The 18,136-nt window shown below is 38.6% G+C and overlaps 2 long non-coding RNA genes across 3 annotated transcripts; both read right to left on the bottom strand.

Annotated features, from left to right (window-relative positions):
* Positions 1–9,257: 9,257 nt before the first annotated feature.
* Positions 9,258–11,894, bottom strand: LOC124170317. Its single transcript, XR_006867432.1, has 3 exons — positions 11,726–11,894; positions 11,552–11,622; positions 9,258–9,522 (listed from the first exon to the last, which is right to left on the bottom strand). It is a non-coding gene; the product is annotated as an uncharacterized LOC124170317 (long non-coding RNA).
* Positions 11,895–12,394: 500 nt separating this feature from the next.
* LOC124170316 lies at positions 12,395–13,562 on the bottom strand. Of its 2 annotated transcripts, none has more exons than XR_006867430.1 (4): positions 13,519–13,562; positions 13,061–13,141; positions 12,746–12,974; positions 12,395–12,661 (listed from the first exon to the last, which is right to left on the bottom strand). It is a non-coding gene; the product is annotated as an uncharacterized LOC124170316 (long non-coding RNA). The 2 variants fall into 2 exon arrangements; XR_006867431.1 differs by having other exon boundaries at positions 13,061–13,138; positions 13,519–13,559.
* Between the last annotated feature and the right edge of the window lie 4,574 nt (positions 13,563–18,136).

The raw sequence follows: 18,136 nt of genomic DNA, 5'->3' as shown, positions 1-18,136 counted from the left end.
CACTCGTCGGCCCATTCAGGGTAGTCGTCAAGATGTTCTTGAAGAATGTCTGCAGTCCGATACGGATCCGAACCCTGGGCCAGGATAGTTGTGTCATCGGCGTACTGGTAAAGATTGGTTTGAGGTAAGGTGGGAGTATCGTTGACGTAGAGATTAAATAAGGTCGAGGAAAGGATGGCGCCTTGCGGCACGCCGGAGGAAACGGGATGGAAGAAGGAATCAGAGGAATGAACTTTGACGTGGAAGGTACGGTCATAGTTAAAGGATTGGATGATTTTGCATAGGTAAGGGGGAATTTCCAGGTTGATCAGCTTTTCAATCAGGCCCAGCGTCCAGACTCGATCAAAGGCGGCTTCCAAATCAAGGAAAACGCAGTGGGGAATTAGTTTTCTGTTGAATCCAGCGACTATATCTTCGAACAGGCGAAGGATTTGATGAGTAGTTGCAGTTTTCTCTCGGAATCCAGTCTGCTCCGGGCTGATGATGTTGGTTTCATGTAGGAATTTGCGGAGACGATGATGGATTATAGATTCGAAGAGTTTTGACATTGTATTGTAGACTGATCGGGAGATAGGATTTTGGATCTGAGAGTTGTTTTATTAGGTTTCGGGATCATAATAACTTTCGCGAATTTCCATGCGGTTGGGAAATACGAAAGAGAGATTAAGTTATTGAATAAACGGCTAAAAAGAATATTGATCATTGGCAGTGGCGGATATAGATAGTCAGCGTCCGCAGCGGACTTTGAAATATCGTTTCCAGTCAGGAGTTCTATCCCGGATTGCGACTCGGCGCAAATGTGAACGCTTGCCATAATTAATGAATTATCGACTCATCAGCGGTCAATCGTCGTGTAATGCGGAAAACAAATGTTATCATTTACAACAATCGCACACCACACTGTATTCCAACGACGCGGAGCACGGACTATACGTCAACAATCCATTCATCAAACACAATATCGTTTAAATTTACACGATCGGAACACGACCGCCACGTAAATGATCAACTGGGAGTAAAGTGACGACTGTCAAGCGGCGGCGTCTTTCCTCCGCCCGCAATTTGCATTTCATTTCGGCGTTCAAAGGGAGCGGGCCGCTTCGACTCCAGGCAGGAGTACACTCCGTGCGGCCGACGATTCGAGCACCGCGGGTGCGGGGCAGGGGGCCGCGAGGCAGGGAACATCTCGGCAGCAGGTGCTCGTCGCGAGACGAGCAACTACACCCTCGCATGCCATTATGTGTGTTCTCGATGACCAGGGGCGCCGACTTATAAAAAATATTGGGGGGCCCATATCGGGGGTCTTACCCCGGGAAGAGGTTAAATTCAAAGTGTGTCTCAGCACCGTAACACTATCATAATTCACACCACTTTTTTTCAGTTAACCTGCTTACTACCTTAAAATTATTTGTTTTAACACATTATTGAATGCATTTTAAAAGGTATCTATCATCAAACATGGGAAAAAACAACATATTTTTGTGATTTTCCCAAAGCATAATATAACTTAATTATTTTTTTGAATTATTGAGGGGGCTCAGCCCCCCCTAACGAATCTTTGAGGGGGCTCGGGCCCCCTCACGCCCCATGGAGTCGGCGCCACTGTCGATGACACATCGCGGAGTGTCCTTATGACAAGAGTGGGTTCACGATCTCAGCACGGAAAGAGAGAAGGCGATAACACGGACAAGCGGGGAAAGAACTCGGCCCGGTTATACCTTAGGTGAGAACTGATTCATTGATTAGCCGTAAATACCGGACCATTTAATTTGTATATTGATTCCGCGACGAATGCCGTGAGCGATTTAATTGTTTGTTTCCGTTCCTTTCTAATCAGAAAATGTTTCGTGCCCGAGTTGTTGCCCGCAGTTGTCCACGATTCAATTTTACACATTCCCTAACGGTTCCACAAGTTCGCAGTGGCGGATACAGATGGGGGCGCAGGGGGCGCGCGCCCCTCCCTCGCGGGTCCGGCCGTATTGCCAAACATTACAGAACCACAATTGTGACTTTTTTATATCATAAGATGGCGTTGTCTTAAATATGTGTATAATTACTTTAATTAAAATTTTATTTTACTCTACCTGTGACATGATTATTTTTTATCATGATAAAAGTAAAGGCAACTCAATATATCTTTTGCGCCCCCCCCCCCCCCTTTGAGTGTTTTCTGTATCCGCCACTGATCATTGGGGGCGTTAAATTACGAAGGAGACGATTTCAAATGCCATCAGGACCGGGCGCAGATTTCTTTTATAATCTTTTTAGTTCGGAGCTGATTTCTTCAGGGGAAGTTAATTCAGGCGCCGATATTGGACAATGTTGTAAGCTCAGCCAAGAGGTTTTGCAGTCTTCTTCCCTCGGGGACGGCAGGTCGTTCTTGAATGACGTTTCCAGAATTTCCGCAAAGATGTTCGCTTTTTCCTCATTGGTCATCGCTCGGCCGGAAGGAGTATTCAATGCTGGCGGCGCGGTTTTTTTCGAATGCTTTCGCAATCGGCAAGATTGTGCCGTCTTCATAACGAAGAGATTCCAACTTCTTATTCCAATTGTCGCTTCGATGTAGTTTGATTTCTCTTTGGACGCGATTACGAAGAGCGTTGTAAATTTGCCGATCTTCTTGCAGGCGGGAATGTTGCCAGAGCTTACGGGCGTGATTTCTTCTGCGAATTAAACTGAGAATTGCTGTCGGCAGGGCTTCGGGAAGTGACTTTTCTGGTATATCGTAGGCGGCGTCATTTGAAGCATCTTGAATGACGATTATAAGTTGCTCGATGAAATCGTCGGCGTCTTTACGACTTGTGATTTGACGCGAATGAAGTAGATGGCAATAGGGTAGTTTCCTTCATCAAAGAAAACGGAAGGCATTGATTGCGATTCGTTACCCACCATTAGTGTATTCATAATACACAAATTATTTGGTTTTTTAAATACCGGTTTAGACGAATGGCAAGGGTCAAATTTTATCCTCATTTGAAAAAGGCCAGATTGGCGCCCATGCGATGCCACTCCACGTGACGTCACAGGGGCCTAGTTTCTACACGAGAGGATGGGAGTTATACATCGTCTGAGGTTATCAATGCATGCATGAGGCACAGAGCTCAGGGAAACATGTCTTTATTAATCACCTATTAAAACTGGCTAAGGTCGGAAAGTTTTCTTCGCTTGATAAGGTATTAACAAACCTTTTTTAAGCCATGCGCTACCAGTCAGGAAGGTACTCAGCTATCCGCTAGCACCCTGCGTCCTATCAGCGTTCAGAGCCTCGATCAAGGTCACTTCACAAGGAGAGAGGGGGAACCAGAAACGCGTCGCACGGACTTTCCAACTTACGCGTCGCGTTTTTGCGCGCTTGAAATTTTTCACTTTTCATTTAATCGCGAAAAATAGATATCGTCATTTAAAAATCTAAAAGCGCGAAATACGTACTCCAGGAGTAATAATCTTTCGATTTAGGCAATAAAAAATAATAGGAAACCACCCTATTATCGCCGACCAAACGAGACAATTTATTATAATTTATTCCGCGCTTTCTGATTGGTTTCTGAGCAGGAAGGCAATTTACTGTGAATTGCACCGGTAGATGACCTGACAACTGGTAATCAATGGTTGTAGAATGACCGGTTGGGGGAACGTTGAGGGAGAGAGCGATGTCGAGAATGTCGCGGGATCCGTGATGGGAAAAATGAGAAGGAGACTCAGGGGCAATAATCTCAAGATTGCCTTTGCAGCGTAGCGAGCATGTTGCCGCCTCTGTTATTCGACTTGCGTCCCCAGCTGATGTTTTTCGCGTTTAAGGGTGCCTTCATAACTCGGCGTTGCGAAAAAAATGAAAGGCAAAAAGCGTCAAGAAAATTTCTTATAAGAATTTTTCTATTAGAAAATTTCTTATCAGACCCTATTGGACCCTAGGTATAAGACCCTAGATTTCTATAAGTCTTACAGAATTCTGATAGGATTCTATAAGTCTTACAGAATTCTTATAGGATTCTATAAGTCTTACAGAAATTCTTATAAGAACTTTGCATTTCTGATAGAATTCTATAAGAATATTGCGCAGGTCGCATAACTTTCAGGCATTTATCCGGCAGACATTTAAGTTACCATTACTTATGTTGGCAATTGATAATTATTTAAGAAATTCTTATAAGATTTTTTTGGAAATAATGTATAACTCTTTGTTAAGTAATGTTCTGCTAATTTATCGGCTTTTTCAGCATGGGATTTGACATAAATGGTTTCAAGAAGTTGAGGCTTCTTTTTATGAGACTTGTTAATATATATCTCTAAGAGTACACGAAAAATTGTAGACTTATAAAATCTGTCTGTTTCGAGTTTATAGATTACTTAACCGATGGAAATTTGATATGAGCCATGAATAAGCACGATGTATACTACGATTGCATACGTTGCAGGATACGGTTGTCATGGAAACCTTGTTTGGTTGTTAGGTTGCTAGGTATTGCTTTTATATGTTCATCATTCACCATGTTTTTGTGATAGCAATTTAATAAAATAAGTCGAGTGCTTCTAACAAAAATAAGGCATTGACCTCATTTGGTAAGTCTTACAAAACTGGCATTCCTAAAATCATGTTACCTTAAACAGACAGTTTCGTGGGATTTTAAACTTTTCATCATTAATTTAGATAGACATGTATATTTTTCAGAATGTGGCATATCTAATATAAACGGAAGTGTTAATGAAAACAGTGTTTCAATGGACAAAGTGAGTGATTTAGTCGTCTCTGAAGAGAATGAGAATGAATTTGTATGAAAATGCCAACATCTGCACAGTTATTATTTTATGGAAAATACATCAAATATTATTCTCTAAATAATCTTCTTCTAATCTAATTCTAAATAATCAGTGTCTCTGGGATTCCTATTAATGTCCCTAAATCTTGCACTTATTGTTAGCCATATTCTACATATTCTTTTCTCCAAATGGCATCAAATTCCATTTTACTTTGTCTATTTCTTTCATTATCTATCCAAATCTGCATGCAGAGGTGATTCTCTCTGGTATCTTAAATAAACATTTCTTGTATGTATTTCATTTATGAATTTTTCCTTCCCATATAATTTCTTGAAGTATCCCAAGTCGAACTTGAATTTTATTTCATTTGCTTCTTCAATTTTCCAGGTTAAATCATAGTCCATAATGCAATTCCTTTATATTTCGTTGCATAGTGATTGCCAAAGTCATATTCTATTATCAGTCCATCATTCTAGGATATCATTGGTTTCATTGCTTTTAGTTTGTTTTAGAATGTGGGGACGTTAACCCTATGCAGAACCCATGACCGGAAGGACCTCTATGGTATCTCGCATTGTCTGGCCAGTCAGGTGAACTTCACAGAACTTGAATGTCCTTTTTGATGCACACTAAAGATAGACATCTACATTTGGTACATGGAAAATCATTAGGTTTGCTGTGTACCAGATATAGCCCTATTGGAAAATTCTTTTAAGTCTTACAGAAATTCTTATAAGAATTCTGCAAGACTTATAGGATTCTGTAAGTCTTACAGAATTCTTATTGGATTCTATAAGTCCTAAGGCCTGGTTACACGGTACATGAGAATGTACAAGAAAATGTGAGAATGTCTGAATCTCAGAATGAACGCGAAAATGCACCGTGTAACCACGCAAAATGTAAGAATGTATGAATTTCTGAACGCCTGCTCTAATTTCATTCAGACAATCATACAATTTGAACTCAGAGTCACCTGGTGGCGGAATACGAAAACGACACATTCATTTCATCTGGCTTGTATAGGCGACTTCTTTGTTTACGTACGGCCCCGATAGTTATTTCGATTTGATATGATCTTGCTTGACTTGGATATCTCACTGATTGGATATGGGTAGCGAAAGAATGGAACACAAGAAAAGGGGATGGGTAAAAGGAAGGAACAGAGGGAAAGGCGCTGAATGTATGAACCGCGAGAATTGTCCAAGATTGAGATCAAAATGATCTTTAAAAGATCATAAAAAGCATGTGATAGGCAAAGAAATAAGATTCAAGTACTATTATTTACGCTGTATTTACTCAAGTTCCTGTTTTTGAATCGAGACCGACTGCAAAGCGAGTCGAAATTTTAGGTGTTGCGTTGACATGCAGCGAACGTTATGGGCATCGCAGTAATAAATATTGAATTTACCTTGCCAAAAGCCTCATATTTCTCGTATATTCCTGTAGCGTGCGCCGATTCACAGGAGAAGGATGGAGAGAAATCACGACACACTCACTTTCAAATCTAAAATTCAACTGCCTTTACTATGTCCTGTTTATTATATCACAAGGCTTAAGGGCACGAGAAATTTTGAAAATGTGCTTTTATTATGGAACACTACTATCCAACAAAATTTTAACGATATCGGCGAAAGACACTTTGAGAATATTCCTTGTTAGGGGCTCCTTGTGACGAGAGGCCGGCCGCCCATTACATTCCTTATTTTTCACCGTGGTTTAATCGTAATCAGTATTTATTCTCGTAAACAGCCACTTTCCCAGTAAACACAAAATGCTGCAGATGCGCATCAGATGCGCTTCGCGACAGCGCTGCAGCTGCGGCGAAGGCGCTGCTGCAGCGCGTCTAGCACTCCCATAGAGCATCTGGAGAGGGCGTTAGCTACCCCTCCTACGGTAGGAAAGTGAAGCCAGGGGGGCGTGGCACTTTAGCCGGTCCGCCATATTCCTTTACCGCGGGTGGAGCAGAAATACATGGTTCCTTATGGGGAATTCGTCAAAGGAAACTCAATATTTTACATATTGACAGCCGGAAAAAGCCGTTCCCACCGATGAGGGAAGGTTATCTGTTGAATGTAAAACCGGAAAAAATGCATCTTTTGGATGAAATAAACGATTCAACCACGGTGTAGCAAATTAAAAATATGACGCACGACAAGTCATTTGCGACATTAGCAACTAATTTTCAGCTGTAAGGTGAAAAATAACTGATGAATTCATGTGAAACCACTAAGTTATAACTTGAGATGATCACAGTAGAACTTTTTAAACCAAATTCAGTTATGAAAGTAAATAAAAAAGGATAAATGGACGAGAGAGGAATGGGAGGACACTGAATGCTACGATAATAATCACGTTTAATTGCTATTGCGTGCACTACAAGATTTTACTTGGCTAATAATCCGTCAAAAATATACATAAATCGTGATTCAAGGAAAATAATATGGTTTAGCAAGACTTAAAACAATCGGGAATCATGCCTACCATTACTTATGAATTCTCTACAAAAAGTATTGATGAGAAAATTTTAAACACAGCGAAGTCAAGCTTCGATTCTTATCGCCGGACATTTTTTTTCGGATATGTAACTTCAATATCTAAGTGTTACACAGTGTAAATCATTTCCGAAACTACTGTTAATAACCTCATGGCCATTTAATCAAAAGGGCTTCCTCATCAAAGGAAAATTTTGAGCATTAGGTAAAATATCATCTATGAGACAAGCTCGAAAGAGATTTCGCTTACAATAGGGTTGTTCACCATATTTTTTTTATTTAAGAAATCGAAAGATCGTGCTTCAGAAGGAGCAATGACAATAATATTATGCTATTTTCTTCATTGTACATGTTTAGAGAAGGCTTTAAACAGTGACAAATTTTACGTTACGCCAAAAAGCCCTACTTCCATCTTGAATTGATGTGTGACGTCACAAGCCCGTAGATGCCCTACTGCAGTGTTGTTTAAGTGGCTCAGCAGGGTTATTCCACTTTTTTTCAATATCTCCAGCGTCTGCCGCCAGATCAGTGTTTAAAGAAAATCCAAATTTATCCTTTAGTAAGAGTAATAATAAGCAAAATTACCCTTACTTGTACATGTTTATTGCTCATCATATCATAAATAGCACTACAACGCACTCATTTCACGAGTTGTCTTTTTGATACATATAATCAGTATATTCCGAATCAACTGATTCAATGAAAAACTTGACTCACAATAAATATAAAACACTAATAAAACATGATAATCGGTTTTCCAATCACTCTGCACACGCTAAAAGAATTTGCACTCCTTGAGGTTCGAAAGATTCTCCACACCTCACTTCTCACTCATCACTAACGACTTAGAATCAGTTTACGTTATTTCACATTGACATTTCGAGGACAATGAAATGAATAGGCTGAAACAAATTGCTAAACCGGTTATTGTAACATCAAAAAACTTCGAATTTCACTATTACTCTTACCCGTACTCTTACCGTAACCAAAATATGACCAAAATAAAAACAAACAACAGCGCAACGAAATTCGTGAAATGTAAACACTCGTGAATGCTCAAAATGAATAGGTAATAACATCAAACGGAACTTAGAAGCGAATAAACGATTGAAAATTAATATGCGTTCGATGTATCCCTAATAAAGCACAACTAGCTCAAATATGAAACATATCCCCTAGGCAATAGTTAGATACCTTAGATCGAAATGTATAGGGTTGATTGAACTAGCATGGAAGAAATAAATAATTTCGTCAAAGCAGTTACATTCACAACTCACTTCACTCTTTACTTCATCGTCTATATGCAATCATTCACTTAGGGGTACATCAAGGGCACAAATTGTGTTCACTTGCACTAGAGGCACAATGAAAGTTCACTGCACGTAGTTTCCTAGCATATGCAGCTATACAAAACTTTCAATTCCTGTCAACGCTACATACGTTGCCTGCCTAACTTGAAGAATGGATTTCATGTCACCTTGATCCATCCGGAAGCTTCATGCACAACTTAGGCCATTTCAAAATAAGGAATAACCTTGGCAAATGTCCAGTCGGCATGCAGAGTACTCAGCTTGGCATCGAGCGATCGAGGGTACAGGCCAGCCGTACAGGCTTGTGTCGTCATCACCTCTATTTCAAGATGGCCGACCGTTTTTGGCGGCGTTTAAAATTGTTCGTATTTTGATTGCTAATAATTCCATCATTACTTTTTCAACGCATCTGTCATTCATCCCAATCGAAATGAAATTACATCAGAAGTGATATACATTCGTTTTTGTAGACCGTTCTGATAGGCTTGAACAACCCTATTCCGAGTAAACTGCCATGAAAACAATACTGTCTTAAGAAATTGAGAATGGGTCTGATGAATTTCAAGTACTGACAATTCAGATATTATTTTCCTTCCCCAAATCAGGCGAACATGCACAGTGGGTAACAGCTGTGTTTAATGGAATCGTTGAAGGAGGTATTAAAAAAGAAAATAATTCCCATTTTCCAACTTATATAACGTACACACCCATCAAATGTTACATTTTCAGATTTCCAGAATGATTAAACAATGCTATTGAAACTGATTATTTATACAATTAATGCAAAGTAACCAAATTAACAATAAATCTCAGGCAGACATGATGTAACATTCTATTAAGATATATTCAGATTGGCAAGAGCATTATGAATACATGATGAAGGCCGCCACACCTCAGTGATCATTTCCAATTTTTGTACGTTCATACAACCTCAATCACATCGGCTACTGGATTAGCTGAACCTGCAATTAAAAATGTATAAATTCTTTACCTATATTACACCTAAATAGGAATTATTTGACAATTTCAATGGGCAGAATCTGTGTGATATATCAAATGCTTAGCATCACCAATCAAGATAAACCTCTAGATGTTTATGAAAAATGCTATCACTTAAGTTTCTACTTCATCAGGAGAACAATGAATGAGAAATTTAAATTTCGAGTTCGTTTGAAGTTCGTCGCTAATTAAACAAGTGATTGAATGGAAGCTATTCAGAATAGGAGGGCTGATTACTTTCTTTGACCACCACAAAATGCAAGAATTTCTGTTGGATGTGTCAAAAGGTGTCACGCTTCTAGCAGTAGCCCAATGGTTTATCCACTAGGCCACCGCACTTCCACACTGGTAGTAAACAGAGTTGGTCCTTATTAAATTGGGAACAATTTACTACACATATACAAAATAATCCTATTCCATTTAATGTTGTCTAAAATTGGCAATACTTTTGTCACCCTTTAATGCCAAAACAATGAAAGTAATGAAATTGAATTTTTGCAAGCTAGTATTTAAGTAACTTGACATTATGGTGCACATGTGTGGTACAAAATAGGTGTATACTTTTGTTTGCTATGTATTGTAGTGGTGTGACATATGCGTGCACCTAATGTACATATAGCCTAAAATAGAATGTTTATTGTATCGTAAGCAATAACCTTAATGAGTGTTATTCACATTGATTAAAATTGAAGTGACAATTGTAACGAAAGACAAATATGTTGAGTCAAAGGGGGAAATTCATTGACAGATCATGAGTTCTGGGCGAGTAGTTAGTAGGAAACCACCATATGTGCCACAAACTTTCATCGCCTTATACAGGGTAATTACTTATTTTTTTCAAATTGCAAAACAGACGAACACATGATTGATCATGATGAATACATTCACAAAGAAGCAATGAAAGGGGCACTAACTTGAAAAAAAATGAAAGAGGCACCAACTTGATCATAGCATAGATAAAGGAGCTGTTGCTTCAGCAAAGTTGTAATCACAAAAACAAATATAAACAACACCTACGAGCAAAAAAAGATGAACAAGAGCTATATGAAAAATGACATTAACCAGATATTGCTGTAACTCAGCAAAAACTAATTAGAACATGTTCCACTTTCTAAGAGTTTAGGTGACATGAATGGGCTATGAAACAAGAAAAAACACATTCTGGGCATGTAAAGTGGTTCATTAATGCATATCAACTTATGCTTTTTACAACAATATTTTTATGACTGAGCATTTTATTTCTAAATAAGATCAATTAAGGTGTATATCAACCCATCAACAGAGGAAGAACTTCGTGTTCCTTTTTTGCCGAGTAAGTGCTGTTACTGGTCATCGCTAATGATCATAATAACTTTTCGGTCGATAATTGAAATATTGCTAAGCATTCCTTTCAAAACATGAGACGCAATTGTAAGGCCAGTATAATAACTTAACAATTTTGCATTTTAGATCTAATTTCCACAATTTGTAGAAAACAACATTAATTTGCCAATGCTTGGTTGAGAACCACAAATCCCTGTACATGTGTTATGATTTTTAACTAATGTCGAATTTCGGTGGCTAAGAGTGCCATGCGTATCTCCGCTCTAAATAGACCTAATATCTGAACACCAAGTGTTCAATGAAGCACGAAATTCACTCACATCGCACAACTTGTACCGCGAATTGGCACAAAAATTTTTGAACCATTATGTCAATACACAAAAATGTTCACCAGCGATGGTACGCAGGGATGAAAAGAGTTCCGAAAAAGAACGGATATTTTTTTAAATATCTTACTTCATTACGATAAGCATTATCACTCATGACAAAATTCAACATAGTATAATACAATTTTAGCACTGATAAGGATAAGTAACAAATAACCAGTACACTGCCGCACATGAGTCCACCTGCTGCACGCGGCACATACATAGACAATTAACAAGGTTGACCATGCACTTCAAGCAAATGATATAGATATTACTAATAATTCACTATTTTGCAACTTACCGGTGGAATGTGAGTCCAGGTATCTTTTTACCGGGGCAATTACTGCACCCGTAAGCCGCGCAGCAAACCATCTGCGATGGTTGAATAAATATGTCGTTTTCAAGGTTAAATACTCACTTTTAACGGAGATAATAATATACCAGTATTAAGATGAATTCTAGAATATCAGCATACCTTCAGAATGCTTCAGCAGCCTCGGTATACTGAAAATTAGGTGATTTTCTTAACACGTACCTTTATGGTAAAACGAGCGAGCGAGGTAAAGGGATATGGCGGACGAACAAAAGCGCATCGGGTAAACAGGTTTCTGCTGGCTTCACTTTTTTCAGCTAACGCCCTCTCCAGATGCTCTATGAGCACTCCCAAACTTCCCTTTTTTGCATGTCATAAGCGCTGCACAAGCATGTCATACGCGCTGCACAAGCATGTCATAAGCGCTGCACAAGCATGTCATAAGCGCTGCACAAGCATGCCAGGAGCGCTGCGCTAATGTGCCACGATCGCTTCAAACGCATGTCCGAATCGCTGAAAATACATTCCTAATGTGCCACTACTATCGCCGCAAAAAAAGGTAGAACGCTGAACTTTAGGCATTTGTATGAAATTCTGCCGAAGCTCCACAGGGTCGTTTCAGATATCGTTGTACTCGTTGTACTAATGATCCATTGTTGTAGTCAAATAAACAATGAGTTGAACGATATCTGACACGACTGTCGAGCTTCGGCAGAATTTATACAAATGCTTAACGTTCAGCATTCTACCATTTTTGCGCCGATAATAGCAATCTTCAAGTACTACTTAAGTATGTGAGGGGCAGCAAGAATTAATTGAAAACACAGCTGGTTTGCAATAAATGATTTTATTAATGATTACTCTGTTTTAAGTATACATTAGAGTACTGATTAATGATAGACATAATACACGAAGACACTCACCCATAATGACACTGCATATTTTCGTTCCCATAAACTTTTTCTTCTTCATCCCCTCAACTCCAGACTTTCCGGTGAGGCAGAAGTGCTTCGCTGCTTCGTCAGTGAATACAAAATATAAAATTTTGTATACTGAGGGTTGCTCCTCATCACCACAAATGCGAGCAATTTGAGTAACCTGTAAAGAAAAATATTATGTAATCAATGGAATTCTGGTTGAAATTATCATAAAAGAATTAAACACAAATGATTGAGGCCTTACCAAATTATTGTGGAGAGATACATCCTCTGACAGTTCCCTCTCAAGCTCCTCTACATCATCCAAAGTTTTAAGAGGGAATTTCCGGTTGACGGAAATGCTTCTTCATTCACTACAGGCTTGGACTTTAGCTCTTTCTTTAATTCTGTGAGCATGCTTAAAACCATGCTCACCTTCCCATCTAATCTCCTGTATCTCTTTTCCCATATCTTCTCCTGAGCTTGCATGAACCCTAAAATTTTAAATGTGGAAAGGTTAGTTTACAAAGTGACCTTTATGTCAGTACTTATATAAGTAAATACATGATAAAAATATTACCATACAACTCTTCTGCTGTTGCCGGCCGCTTAGTCTCTCTTTCTTTCCCACCAGGTGCTTGCGGATCTAGTTGTTTTCCTGCTATGAGAAATGTCCATTAATTTTAACTCGTGTACTGCATAATACATCATCGCGTCAGCCCATCTCGTTAGACAATCTTTTTAATATTATACTAAAAAGGTTGGCTAACTAAAAAATTTTGAGCTGCGAACTTTTCCTGTGACATGCGTTACACATTTCCTATTTCACTATTAATGGAAACCTATATAATCAATATTTAAAAGCTTATATCCAATGGTTCCGAACATAACTACGACCACGTATGTAAACAAAAACACAAAGTCTTAAAATGTGTTTATATTCACCATGCTAGAATGCCAATTCTACCTAATTTCAAGGAGAATTGAATTTAAATTAACTAAAATTATACATTTTAAAAGAAGGTGATAAATTCTTACCTATTAAGAATCCCCAAGGACGATCAACAGTTCCACAACGTTGGCCGCCATAGACTCAGTAAACTTCCCAAGCACCCTGGTAAACAATCGCGTAGTGGAGGATTGTTGCATTGTTGCACAAACTCGCATTAGCAGCGTTCCAGCAGCGTGCTGCAGGCATGCTTTGCGCATGCGCTGTTGATGCGCTGCAATTGCATGTTTCGCCAGCGCGCTGCGAAAGAGCGCTGCACAAGCGCTGTTACCGCGCTTCATTGAAACGGAAACGAACTTGCAGCTGTGAAACCCCTGTGCAGCGCTGCTGCAGCTATTCGTGTTTACTGGGTTCCTTATAATTTGATCCTACAATGGGTAAAATGATAGGTACATTTCTAGAGTTGTTTACAAAGTGATATAAGTAACTTGATGAAATCCTGCGGTAACCCTGATTTAATAGTGTACTTACGTTGAGGATATCCCGTTGACAATATAGATAATGTGTTTGACTCCATTCTGTGGATCATCAACCACTCATTACTCTTATTTTTCTCCCTTCGAACACAAGCAAAAAACTTCTCCGGCGAGTAAATAGAGGTACTAGACGTCGGGGCACTTTATATGGTTTTATGGGATACACTATTTATATGGTTCTCACACGTTTTTCTATTGAAGGTCCATGCTACAATATACTTACTGCATTAAGCAAATGATGTTGGTGTGTAGATCACAATCTGCAATCAACTTATTTTAATTTAATCTTTCCAAAGCCCCCCAAACAATCGCCTTTATTTATTTCAACAACGCCTTGGCAACCCAATATATTCACAATCCGAAGTTTGACGTTAAAACAGCAAATATATTCGCCAAATTTTCGTTTGAGTCCCTAAATAGACAGTTTTTCTATCCACTTCCTCAGTCTGTCATCAGTGGATTCCAGGCCGTGATGTAACGCGCGCACGCTCCGTTACGTGTTTTCAAACAGTCGATGAAGATTATTTTTAAAGACTCATATCTCAGCTATAAAACATTATTCATCCGCGAAATTTTCGGCAAGTACATTTGAGGTAAGGATCTTATTATTCTAATACTTTTAAAAAAGTTTGCATGTTCCCCATTGGTTTATATTTGAAGTTGAAATAATTTGTTGCGCATTAAAAAATGTCCGAAAAAATGTACCGTGTAACCACCTACTCGTGGATCTTGTCCATGAGAATGTACAAGAATCTGTTCAGAAAACCATTCAGAAAAATGTACAGATTCTTGTACATTCTAATGTACCGTGTAACCAGGCCTTTATAGATGTTCTTATAAGAACTCTGCATTTCTTAGAATTCTATAATAATGTTGTGAGGGTCGCATACCTTTCGGGTTTTTATCCAGCAGGCGTGTCACCATAACTTATGTTGGCAATTGATATTTATTTAAGAAATTCTTATAAGATTTTTTTGGAAATAATGTATAACTCTTTGTTAAGTAATGTTCTGCTAATTTATCGGCTTTTTCAGCATGGTATTTGACATAAATGGTTTCAAGAAGTTGAGGCTTCTTTTTATGAGACTTGTTAATATATATCCCTAAGAGCACACGAAAAATTATAGACTTATAAGATCTGTCTGTTTCGAGTCTACAGATAACATATCCGATGGAAGTTCAATATGTGCCATGAATAACCACGATGTATACTACGATTACATATGTTGCAGGATACGGTTAACATGGTTCCCTAGCAACCTAACAAGGTTTGGTTGTTAGGTTGCTAGGGATTGCTTTTATATGTTAATCATTCACTATGTCTTTGTGATAGCAATTTAATAAAATAAGTCGAGTGCTTATAACAAAAATAAGGCATTGACCTCATTTGGTAAGTCTTACAAAACTGGCATTCCTAAAATCATGTTACCTTAAACAGATAGTTTCGTGGAATTTTAAACTTTTCATCATTAATTTAGATAAAGCGATATGTATATTTTTTCAGATTGTGGCATATCTAGTATAAGTGGAAGTTTTAATGAAAACAACGTATCATTGGACAAAGTGAGTGATTTAGTCCTCTCTGAAGAGAATGAGATTGGATTTGTATGAGTAAACCTAAATAACATCTGCACAGTTATTATTTTATGGAATATACATCAACTATTATTCTCAATCAGTGTTTCTGTGATTCCTATTAATTTCCCTAAATCTTGAACTCATTGTTAGCCATATTCTACGTAACCTTTTCTCCAAAATGGCATCAAATTCCATTTTTCTTTGTTTATTTCTTTCATTATCTATCCAAATCTGCATGTAGAGTTCTCATTCTCTCTGGCATCTTAAATAAACATTGCTCCTATGCATTTGATTTATCAAATTTTACTTTTCCTTCACATATAATTTCTTGAAGTACCTATCCCCAGTCGAACTTGAATTTTATTCTGGTACACAGCAAACCTAATGATTTTCCATGTACCAAATGTAGATGTCTATCTTTAGTGTTTTATTCAAGTTCGACTGGGGATAGGTACTTTCAACTGGGTGTGTGAAATATTGTCCAGACCGGGTGCTTTTTTAGTTGAGAGAGAATTTAAATTAAATTCTCCATCCCCATATCCAATGAAGAACTTCTGCCTTCCAAATTCACAGTTACAGATTGGGACCAATTCCCTCTTCTATTTAATGATTCTCTTTCCTCTCTTCTCCCAATCTCACATCCCACCCCGGACAATCAATAGAGAAACATGCAGAAGCACTTAAAACAGCTCTTCACTCCGCAAACGATAGCGCCTCACGCACTTTTGCTCCCCGCAACACAAGTGTTTGGTTGTGAATTTACCAGAAAAAGTCGAGCCTCGCCACCTGTTGGCGATACCACGAATTGTCGGGTTTTCGTTTTGGTTTTGTTTTTGTTTTGTCACTCCGAGAATGGGAGTGAATAGGCAGTCGTCCAGTGAACTTCGCAAGCGTATGAACAACCCCAGGAGAAGGAGCCATGTCGCGCCCCCGACGGGAACAGCAGCAGCGGTGAGTGGTATGCCATCGGCCCGGCTCGACTTTGATTTAAACAATTTACAGTCCACATTTAAATAATCACGTTCGGAAGTGATCATATGGTCCTTCGAGCCGGATTTGTCGTTGTAGAATCAGTGTTGGTGTTAGAATACTTTTGGTTTTCCCTTTCTTGGTTGGTTGTATTAGGGAACGTTGAAAATGCCAGCGATCGACGATGTAGAGTTTCGTATTGCATCTCTCTTAGCGAAGATGGGTCGTATTGATAATGTCGCTAAAGATTTCGAAAAGAGTTCGAGTGATGTAAAAAAGAGGAATTTATTACGAGCTATGACGGACCACGTGGATAGTCTTTTGGAGGAATTCAATGAGGGTATTTTGAAATTAGCCTCGTTGTACGCGAAACAGTCCCCTCCCGTCGAAAAGGACAAGGAATTGCGTAAGTCTACGGAGGAGTTCGAGGCTATGTTTTTTAATACTAAGGCAATTCTTCTGACATATTTCCCAGATATAGAGCCACACTTAAGGTCAACGGGCCATCTTGCGACCGGGGAAAGTAATTCAACTCATACCGTAGCTCTCCCTAAGCTCGATTTAGTCGCGTTTAATGGCGATTTAATGCAATGGCAGTCATTTTATGATGTATACCTATCTGCGGTTCATGAAAACCCGTCCTTGAGTGACGTGCAGAAATTTTTGTATCTCAAATCTATTCTTAAGGGGGAAGCACATTCGTATGTTTCGTCTTTACCTGTGTCCTCGGCGAATAGAGTATGTGCACATTTTTGGGAAGTGATCTTAAAAAAGAATTTACACCTCAATTAGGCTAAATTCCGAGTCTGAGAATAGAGAGGTATTTTTTAAGCGAGATATTAATTATTAAAATTTGCAAAATTAATGATGCGCTGAAACACCAGTCGGCCATATTCTCAAGGCTGTGACGTCATTTTGTTCGACGTGTTCTCAGGCATTCCTTGTTCTTTAGGGTGAGCCCCTCTAAAGCGTATACTGAGTTTGGAAAGAAGCCATGGAATGCCTTTTGAACTAGATTTAAAGTGTGTACATGCCATCATCTACATCTTTTAATTCATTTGTTTCTCGGTTACGCTGACGACAAGACTCTATCAACTTTTCTACCTCGAACTACCTAATCGTATTTCTTACTCCTCGGTTCTCGCATTTGCGTTCGTTTCCAGATTTATAGTGACATTAAAATTAAGAGACACTTAAACAGTGATGATCCTTGAAAATAGTTCGACTTAATTCGTGAAAACTAAGTCACTAATTAGTAACTAACTTAGTAACTGTACCCGTACTACTAACTAAAAAACGGAAAATTAATTTTCGATAAAAAGTGATAGTTTGGGTATTCAAAATGTTTGTAATTTAATTCTAAACACAGTGATGCTAATATTTTCTAAATCGAATGTGAAATAAGCTCATTATTACGTATCACAAGTCGGGACTACTTTTTGGAAATGCACCGCGCGCAGGGATTCCTCGCTTAATGGATAGCATAACCGGTCATAACAAGACACTTTTACCTTGAAAACCAATAAACTTATGCTGTGAAGAAATATAAAATGAATCAATTATTAAATTGTGCTAACAAATGCTTCGAGAAGCATATTGAAACCGAATGAATGAAAAGTAATCG

The sequence above is a fragment of the Ischnura elegans genome, chromosome 13 (genome assembly GCF_921293095.1).
Source record: "Ischnura elegans chromosome 13, ioIscEleg1.1, whole genome shotgun sequence".
Classification (NCBI taxonomy): domain Eukaryota; kingdom Metazoa; phylum Arthropoda; class Insecta; order Odonata; family Coenagrionidae; genus Ischnura; species Ischnura elegans.
Note: the sequence above shows the minus strand (reverse complement) of the source record. Positions and strands in the feature narration are given on the sequence as shown.